Raw genomic sequence first — 7,765 nt, 5'->3', positions numbered from 1 at the left:
TTTGTGAACCTAAAATTCATATGATGAATTGGTTAGTGCATCATTTTGAAAAAATGTAGAAAAAAATTGCATATAAATAAATATAAATATAAAATAAAAAATACAGATAAAAGGGCAATAACAAAAAATTACAGTAAATCTGGATGACAACTATTTTTGCAAAAAATATGACTTTATCGTTAAAAAATTGTTATTTTGGTCTTACGTTCTCGAACAGAATTTAATAACAATCCAGGACAACCTCAATGATTAATATTTACAGTAACTGTACTTAAATATCCAATATTATTACTATCACATCGGTGGTATGAATAGTTTATTATCAAATTAACGTTAAATTATTTTTGAAAATAAATTCTTTCATTATGCGAAAATTTAAACTAATTCTGCTGCTTGAAAAGTAAAATTCTAAAATATAAGGTACTTTAGAGAATATACGTCACTTGAAGAGCTGATTTTTTTACAAAAGTTTTTGTAATACGAATCAAACGTTATTCTTCTAAATCAAATTTTATGTAAAATCATTTCGTAACTATAGTGTCTAAATAAGTCATTATACTTTTCCTTTGTTTAAAGTCTCGTCGAATGAACTGTACCACTTTTCGTTAATGACACAATGAATAATTTCAGGCGCGTAAGTTGTCCACCGATATAAACGTAAATTTTCAACTAGATATTCAATTAGATATTTTTGAAACTACAGTAAAAAGCTATCTAGATTTACTCAAAAAGAAAAAAAAAAATAAAAGATGGAAACAAAAAGATATAAGACTAAATATAATTTTTAATTACATATAGAATATTTCATTTAACTTTATCATTTAGAATATTTACTGCAATTAAATATTATGAAATATTAACGTATGATAACGATACGTTTATTGTATCGAAAAGGAAACAGTTAATGGGACAAAAGGGTTAATCTTCTTTTCTTAAATAGAAATTTATCCTATTTCAATCTGTACATAGTAGCCACTTTGGGAGCAAATTCAATGACCTACAACATTTAAAACTTCAATATCATAAAAGGTTGTACAAACAAAATTCTCTTTAATTTCCGATACAATTGCGAAGTAATATTTTATTTAATCTTCAACTCTTGAGAACGTTTTACTCGTTCGTCACTGTAATTTCGTTTTTATTAATTAAATAAATTCTTCAGTGTTCTGGAAGATTTCCAACTACTGACGGCCTCATGGCAAATAGCACCATACTACAAGCAATAATCAGGACCATGCGCAGCTGCGCGAAACCGTTTTTAATATTAACAATAGACTTCGTAAAAGCCTTCGATCGCATAAATATATAATCAATTATTGATGCACTGCAAAAAAGAGGCTTAGACGAACATACTGTCCAATACATTGTAGGGTGGTACAAGAACACAACTATTCTGGAATGCCATGGCAAGAGATCTGAAGCCTTAGAAATTATGAGAGGCGTAAAGCAGGGCAACTTCATGTCGGGCTTTTTGTTTAACCTCGACTTCAATGATTTGTTAAAACAATTACGAGAAAGAGAGGGAGTAAAAATTGGCGGCGCAAATATTACCGCGCTCGCATTCGCCGACGATGTATAGTGTTGTGACCCACGACGTCGTTTAGATAAAAAAAACTAAATCGCGAGTACACGAGGGTGTTAGGTGCCCCTTTTGGCCAATTGGCTAGCAGATCCAATTATGCACGGGTCGCGCTGTTCTCCTCGACACTTTCGCGAATCACGGTTTACAAGTAGCCACTTAATTCTACTTACAGAAGTAGCCGCAAATCTTTGAGTACGTTGGATTCGCAGTTCTTGAAACGTCGGGGAACGGCTGTCACTAGGCTGTACAGGACACGATCGCTGACAGAGAAAACGTCAGCGTAGACTCGTAGGGCGCCGCACGGCGATGAGTGATCGGGGTTGGAGACGGAATCCTCTGAGATGGCGGCAGCTTGGTCCTGTAGTTGGTTCTGCTTGCCTCGTGGAGTGGCCGACGTAGTGGATAAGTGAAGGGTATGGCTTATATCTATAGGGTATAAGTTACGCATTAGCCTAAGACGTCCGAGCGACGTCACACCTCCCTTCTCGGGGGAAAAGAAATCCTCCGGATTTCTGTAACTGGGTGGACGTTACGGCGGGGTTATTCCGAGTCGGACTCGTAGTCTTTTTGAACGTTTTTATCGTGTGTCTTTGGGGGCTTGGGATTACTAGTCTCGCACTGGGGTTCACCGTATTGAGTTCCACTTCCGCATCCTCGTCACTACCACTTGGTTTTTGCTCCTGCCTGTCCCGAATTATGTAGTTTGTCAGTGTTGTCCATACGGCTGCCATCAAGTGGACGCTCCAGCCGTACCCTTGGTGCAGCGTTATCCCCTCCAGTATTATGTTTATTATTAATTTGATAATTCTGATTATGAGGAATATCCCCAGGAATCCAGAGGTTATTGTGCCTATTTGAAAGAAACGGTCCCAAATTTTCTTTGCCATCGATTTTGTTAAGCGTTGTATGTCGGTTTCGGTTAGGAAGTTGCCTATGTTCAGGCTGGCTCTTGCGTTTTCGTTGCCGTTCATTCCTTGGGCAAAGTTATCCAAGACCGAGTGCTTTTCTACTGGGAACATGATGTGTTCTCTTAGGTTCTCGATTTCGTCCTCGGAGTATACTCCGCCCGTGGCTAAGCTGAGAGGCTCCTCGTAGTGCCAACGGGGTGTTGCGAAAGGGTCCGGTGCTGGTGGGTTTATTGTCTCGGACAGCTGTGGCGTCAGTTTATACCATCGAGAGTTGATTTTAAATAATGTACGCAGGAGCTCGTTGCAGCGCCTTGCGCTTCCGCTGGCGGTGATTATGTGGGTCCGGGGTTTCAAGAATGCGGATCGGTTATTGAGGGTGATTGGTAGTTCGTTGTAGCATTCATCGGTTTTCCGAAATATGACCGTCGTGGGAATGCATTTTACTATATGAACAGCTTCGCGGGCTGGGATGGCGAGGTATCCAGGCTCCTTCATGATAGCCAAGGCCACTTCGTCTTGCGCTGGTTGAGCTAGGGCGTTTCTGACTGCCTGGGCTTGCAGTTGACATCCGCGTCCAGTATGTTCTTGTATGGTTTGGAAATTTGGCCGTGTATATGTCTTTCTATGTATATGAATTTGGAGTTGACGTAAGTGAAAATGTCTAAGTTGTTGGTAGCTGGTCTGTTACGTTTTTGAAAAGGGCTGTTTCGCGCTTCTAAGATGTAGAGTTTAAGGTGCTCCGTTTTGATGAGCTGGTATCCGCAAAGTGATGTCTCGGTCGTTCGGGCCAACGCGAATGTCATCTCCTTAGTGGTGACTGTGTATATGGTGAGGTGGCCAGGTGAGGTGATTACTCATGCCTTCCCTTCGTATAAGACGTTGTAGCTGCTAAAACTGCACTGGTCTTCCGGGACTGGGCTCCAGAAGGAATGCCCGTTTTCGGGATCTAGACAGCTTCCTCGGTGGAGGTCGCAGCGCTGACCCGACCGCAGGATGATTTCGTTCTTTCTGAGGTTTATATCGGCGAAGTAATTTTGTGTCGTGATTTTTACAAGCGCCTGGACCACCACCTTGGACCAGGTACCGTAGGGGTCGCTGTACGTGGTTCCAGCACAGGCTCCATCGATCTTAAGAACTCCGGCTATAGTTATTCCTCGGGTGGTTGTTGCGTCTATACCCGATGGTATAGAGTGACACCGCAGCCGTCCACAACGCAAACCCACCAGTGCCGGACCCCTTCGCAGCACCCCAGTGCCATTATGAGGAGCCCCTCAGTTTAGTCACTGGAAGAGTATACTCGGAGGACGAAATTGAAAACCTGAAGGAACACGTAATGTTCCCAATGGAGAAACATTCAGTCCTGGACAACTTTGTTCAAGGAATAAACGGCGACGAGAATGCAAGGGCCAGCCTAAACCTACATAACCTTCTAACTGAAAATGAAATACTACATCTAACCAAATCAATGGCCAAAAGAATTTGGGACCGCATCTCACAAATAGGGACAATAACGTCAGGATTCCTAGGAATATTTATAATAATAAAAATCTGTCTCCTCTTATAGACCAATAAGCCTACTACCTGTCATTTCTAAAGTACTAGAGAGACTTCTGCTCCAAAGAATTACGCCTTATCTAAATTTTATCCCGAATCATCAATTTGGCTTCCGGCGTTAGCACTCTACGATTCAACAATGTTATAGAGTCGTTAGTACAATAAATGAATCACTGGAAGACAAAAAATATTGTTCGGCAGTTTTCCTGGACGTAAAATAAGCCTTCGATAAAGTATGGCACGATGGACTACTCTATGAAATAAAGTATCTCCTTCCTAGCTTCTACCACCTTCTCACCTCATATTTGCAAGATCGTGTTTTTAAAACAAGAGTGGAAGGCGAATTATCAAATACCCACCCAATAAGAGCCGGAGTACCACGGGGTAGTGTGCTGGATCCGATCCTGTATTTAATTTACACCTTTGACCTGCCAACAACATCCAATATTACACTAGGAACGTTTGCTGATGACACTACGGTTTTGGCAAGTCACAAGGACTCCACCATTGCATCACATCTCCTACAAAACTATCTAGAAATATTCAAAGAACGGACCTCAAAATGAAAGATTAAGATCAATGAGACTAAATCCAACCATATTACTTTTACTCTCAGGAAGGGTCAATGCCCCCCATCTTTCTTAACAAGATACAAATCCCGGAATCAACAACGGTTCGGTACTTGGGTCTACATCTTGACAGCAAGCTATCTTGGAGGAACCACATAATTAAAAAAAGGAAACAGCTCGAGCAAAAATTTAAAAATATGTACTGGCTACTTGGTAAAAAATCAAAAATGTCATTAGAGAACAAAGTTCTAATTTATAAAACTATATTAATTCCAATATGGACTTACGGACTGGAACTATGGGGTAGTGCTAGTAAATCTAGCATTGCGATCATACAAAGAGCACAATCAAAAATGCTCCGTGCAATTGCTAATGCCCCTTGGTATGTCTGCAATGAAATAATTCACAATGATCTTGGCATCCTATTTGGCAGCCCTACTCCCTGCGGTGTCGGTCCGGAGTCGCAAGACTGTTGGGAACCGAGATGGTTTCAGTAGGACTGGTTTATAGAGCTATGCATTTCCAATTCTGTCGTTTTTGAAATTGTGTAAGTACCAGTGTAAGTCATATTGGTCATACTTGTAGCGAGATTTACCCACTTCCCGAGTGAGGCCCCTGCAAGCTTCGGCACGGGTTGGCCAACTCGGAAGCGTGGGGACGTTACATCCCAAGAACGCCACACCCGCAGATGTAGCATTCCTCCTTGCACTGCTCAAATCACCGGCAACCGTTCACGCATCATTCATTCTCACATGCACTCTTCTTCTTTCAAACACACTCCTTGCATACTTCGAAAAATATTCATACTTTTCCTTGCATTCTAACATACTATTCACATCCATATTTCCATCAGCATTCAAGCGCACACCACATCTACTCAGGTTACCGAGGTCCTTATTATTCCGGGCATTCAACTATTAGATGCACCCAGCCTTCTCTCGCACCACCACATACACACCGTTCACTTTCGCTTAATCCACGAGTACACAAAAACGTGTTCATACTCCCATGCCCAGTCAACAAGAAACACGCATACACACTTGACACAAAACAAGCATTCAGCTCCGTAAACCTTACATTCTTAATGAATTTTTACATCACTCACCCTTTTCTACATTCATTCCACCTCTTCTGCCAACACTCATACATACTGTCGCTAAACGAACTTAACTCGTTCATCGACTTGTTTCTCATTCGCTTCATCATCACCAACTAAGCTATTCCCACACGCATTTACTCCGTTTTTCACACACCACAGCACACCCCTTCGCATACGCACAAGATTCCAAAGTGGTGATCCCATCAATACATTGTTTTGCATACATTCAAACATGCATATTGTTACAGTTGTTAATTTACTAGGCACTAGTAATAAGGAACAGCAGAATAACAGAGTTATGTGGTAGAAAATGTAAGTTTATTGAAATGCACAAACAAAATATATATGTATACAGAAGATGAAGAAAAACTCTAGAGAAGTCGAAGCAAACGCAGTTGCTCTCTCCGAAGACTCTCTAACGACTAACTGGCACACAGATGACAGAAAAAACATTTTGGGCGGCAGTTGCTATTTCCGTACTCAGGTAGTATCATAAAATGAGTTAATCTAGGAGGGAAGCAGCGCCGCAGTGAAACGCATACTCTTGCAGATAGAACTATCCCGAAAACATAGCGTACAGGACGTTCTTTAATTTACACATATAATACAATTTGTTGATACCTTTTGAATACATCTCTCGTATATCCATTCACCACCATACCATACCATACACCCGGTTTCAAGTTTATCCTAATGCTGCTCTTTTTTCTTTTTTTCTTTTTGTTATGTGGGGGAAATCTTCCGAAGATACTCGGCCCTCTGGGGGAGGGGGCCGGGTTAGGTGGCATTTTTACACACTAAAACCTCCATGATGGCCTTCCTAACGCGATATTGGGGCGTCCCGGGCTTCGCGGCGACGCAATTGCCAGGACGCCCCCGCGAAACATATCCGAAGGTTCCCTCCCGGCGCGATTGGGAACTCGACCCACGACATCACGCACGCAGCATACCCGCGACCTATACAACACACGCGTAGTTGCATACAGATACCGCGATTCTTTATCGGCGCCGCGCGGCCACCGTAAGTCGTGAGTCGTATACGAACCACGCGACACGGAGCATGTTAACATTAGTCTCTTGGCAAATATACTATGTAGTTGTCGAACTAATTGTAAGACCAAAGAGACCGTGATTGGTCTGAAATCTCCGGGTTTCTCAGAGTCTACTTTCTTCGGAATGAGAATATAGCTTTAGCACAGGAGAAACGTTTCGGAATCTTCGCACAACAGAGAAGGAGGTTGAACACCTTCATTAGAATCTGCTGGGTATTGCTCTGAGTTGCCACGCAGTGATCCCATCAAAGCCTGGTGATGTTGACGACCTCAGGCGCAAGCTTTTCACTGCATCATAAGTTACTCGTTTCCATACAATGTCTATGTCTTGTTTTACATGGTGAGAAGTTATCTTCTTGCTCCATTAGCAATTTCCAGAATGGAACCATGATGACAGATGTAGGTTCCATAGATCTATTTGGACCATCCAGTATAGATTTTATGCATCTACTTTGATGTAGTTTTTAGTTACGCTGCGTGACTGCATATTTTCGTCACTTCATCTTTCTATTGTTAGGTATTGGTGTTGCCAGATGTGTCTCCACAGCGGGCGCTGTTTTGGGTTTACTTGGAAGGATATCAAGTAAGTATGACGTTAATCTCTCAAGAGTAAGGCATTTCCCCACCGAAGTAGCTTCAGCAACGATCCTTTGAAGTTGCGCTTCGCTATAGGATGCATCATCGGACACCGACTGAAATTGAGCGGATACTAGGCCACCCACAGGTTCAATATTCTGGTCTTCAGAGTCGGGTCTCTCCGCGCTGGAGTGTGTTATGAGGGCGTCTGGAACCATGGAGACGACTGAGGAAGATGTTGGACTTGGGTCAATCTCGTTCAGTAATGTACAGACATATTCCCTGTATATTTCCTTGCGTCTGACGCTCAAGATGGCCTCAAGTGTACGATGAGAGAAGAGAGTATGGAGCTCCTGATTAATGAATTTAGGGTTTCTTTGCGCAGTTAATTCTGCCTCTTTCCGGACTAATAACAGTAGTTCTTC

Source organism: Eufriesea mexicana, unplaced genomic scaffold (assembly GCF_001483705.2).
Source record: "Eufriesea mexicana isolate 0111107269 unplaced genomic scaffold, ASM148370v2 scaffold39646, whole genome shotgun sequence".
Classification (NCBI taxonomy): domain Eukaryota; kingdom Metazoa; phylum Arthropoda; class Insecta; order Hymenoptera; family Apidae; genus Eufriesea; species Eufriesea mexicana.
This window is presented reverse-complemented; position numbering follows the sequence as displayed.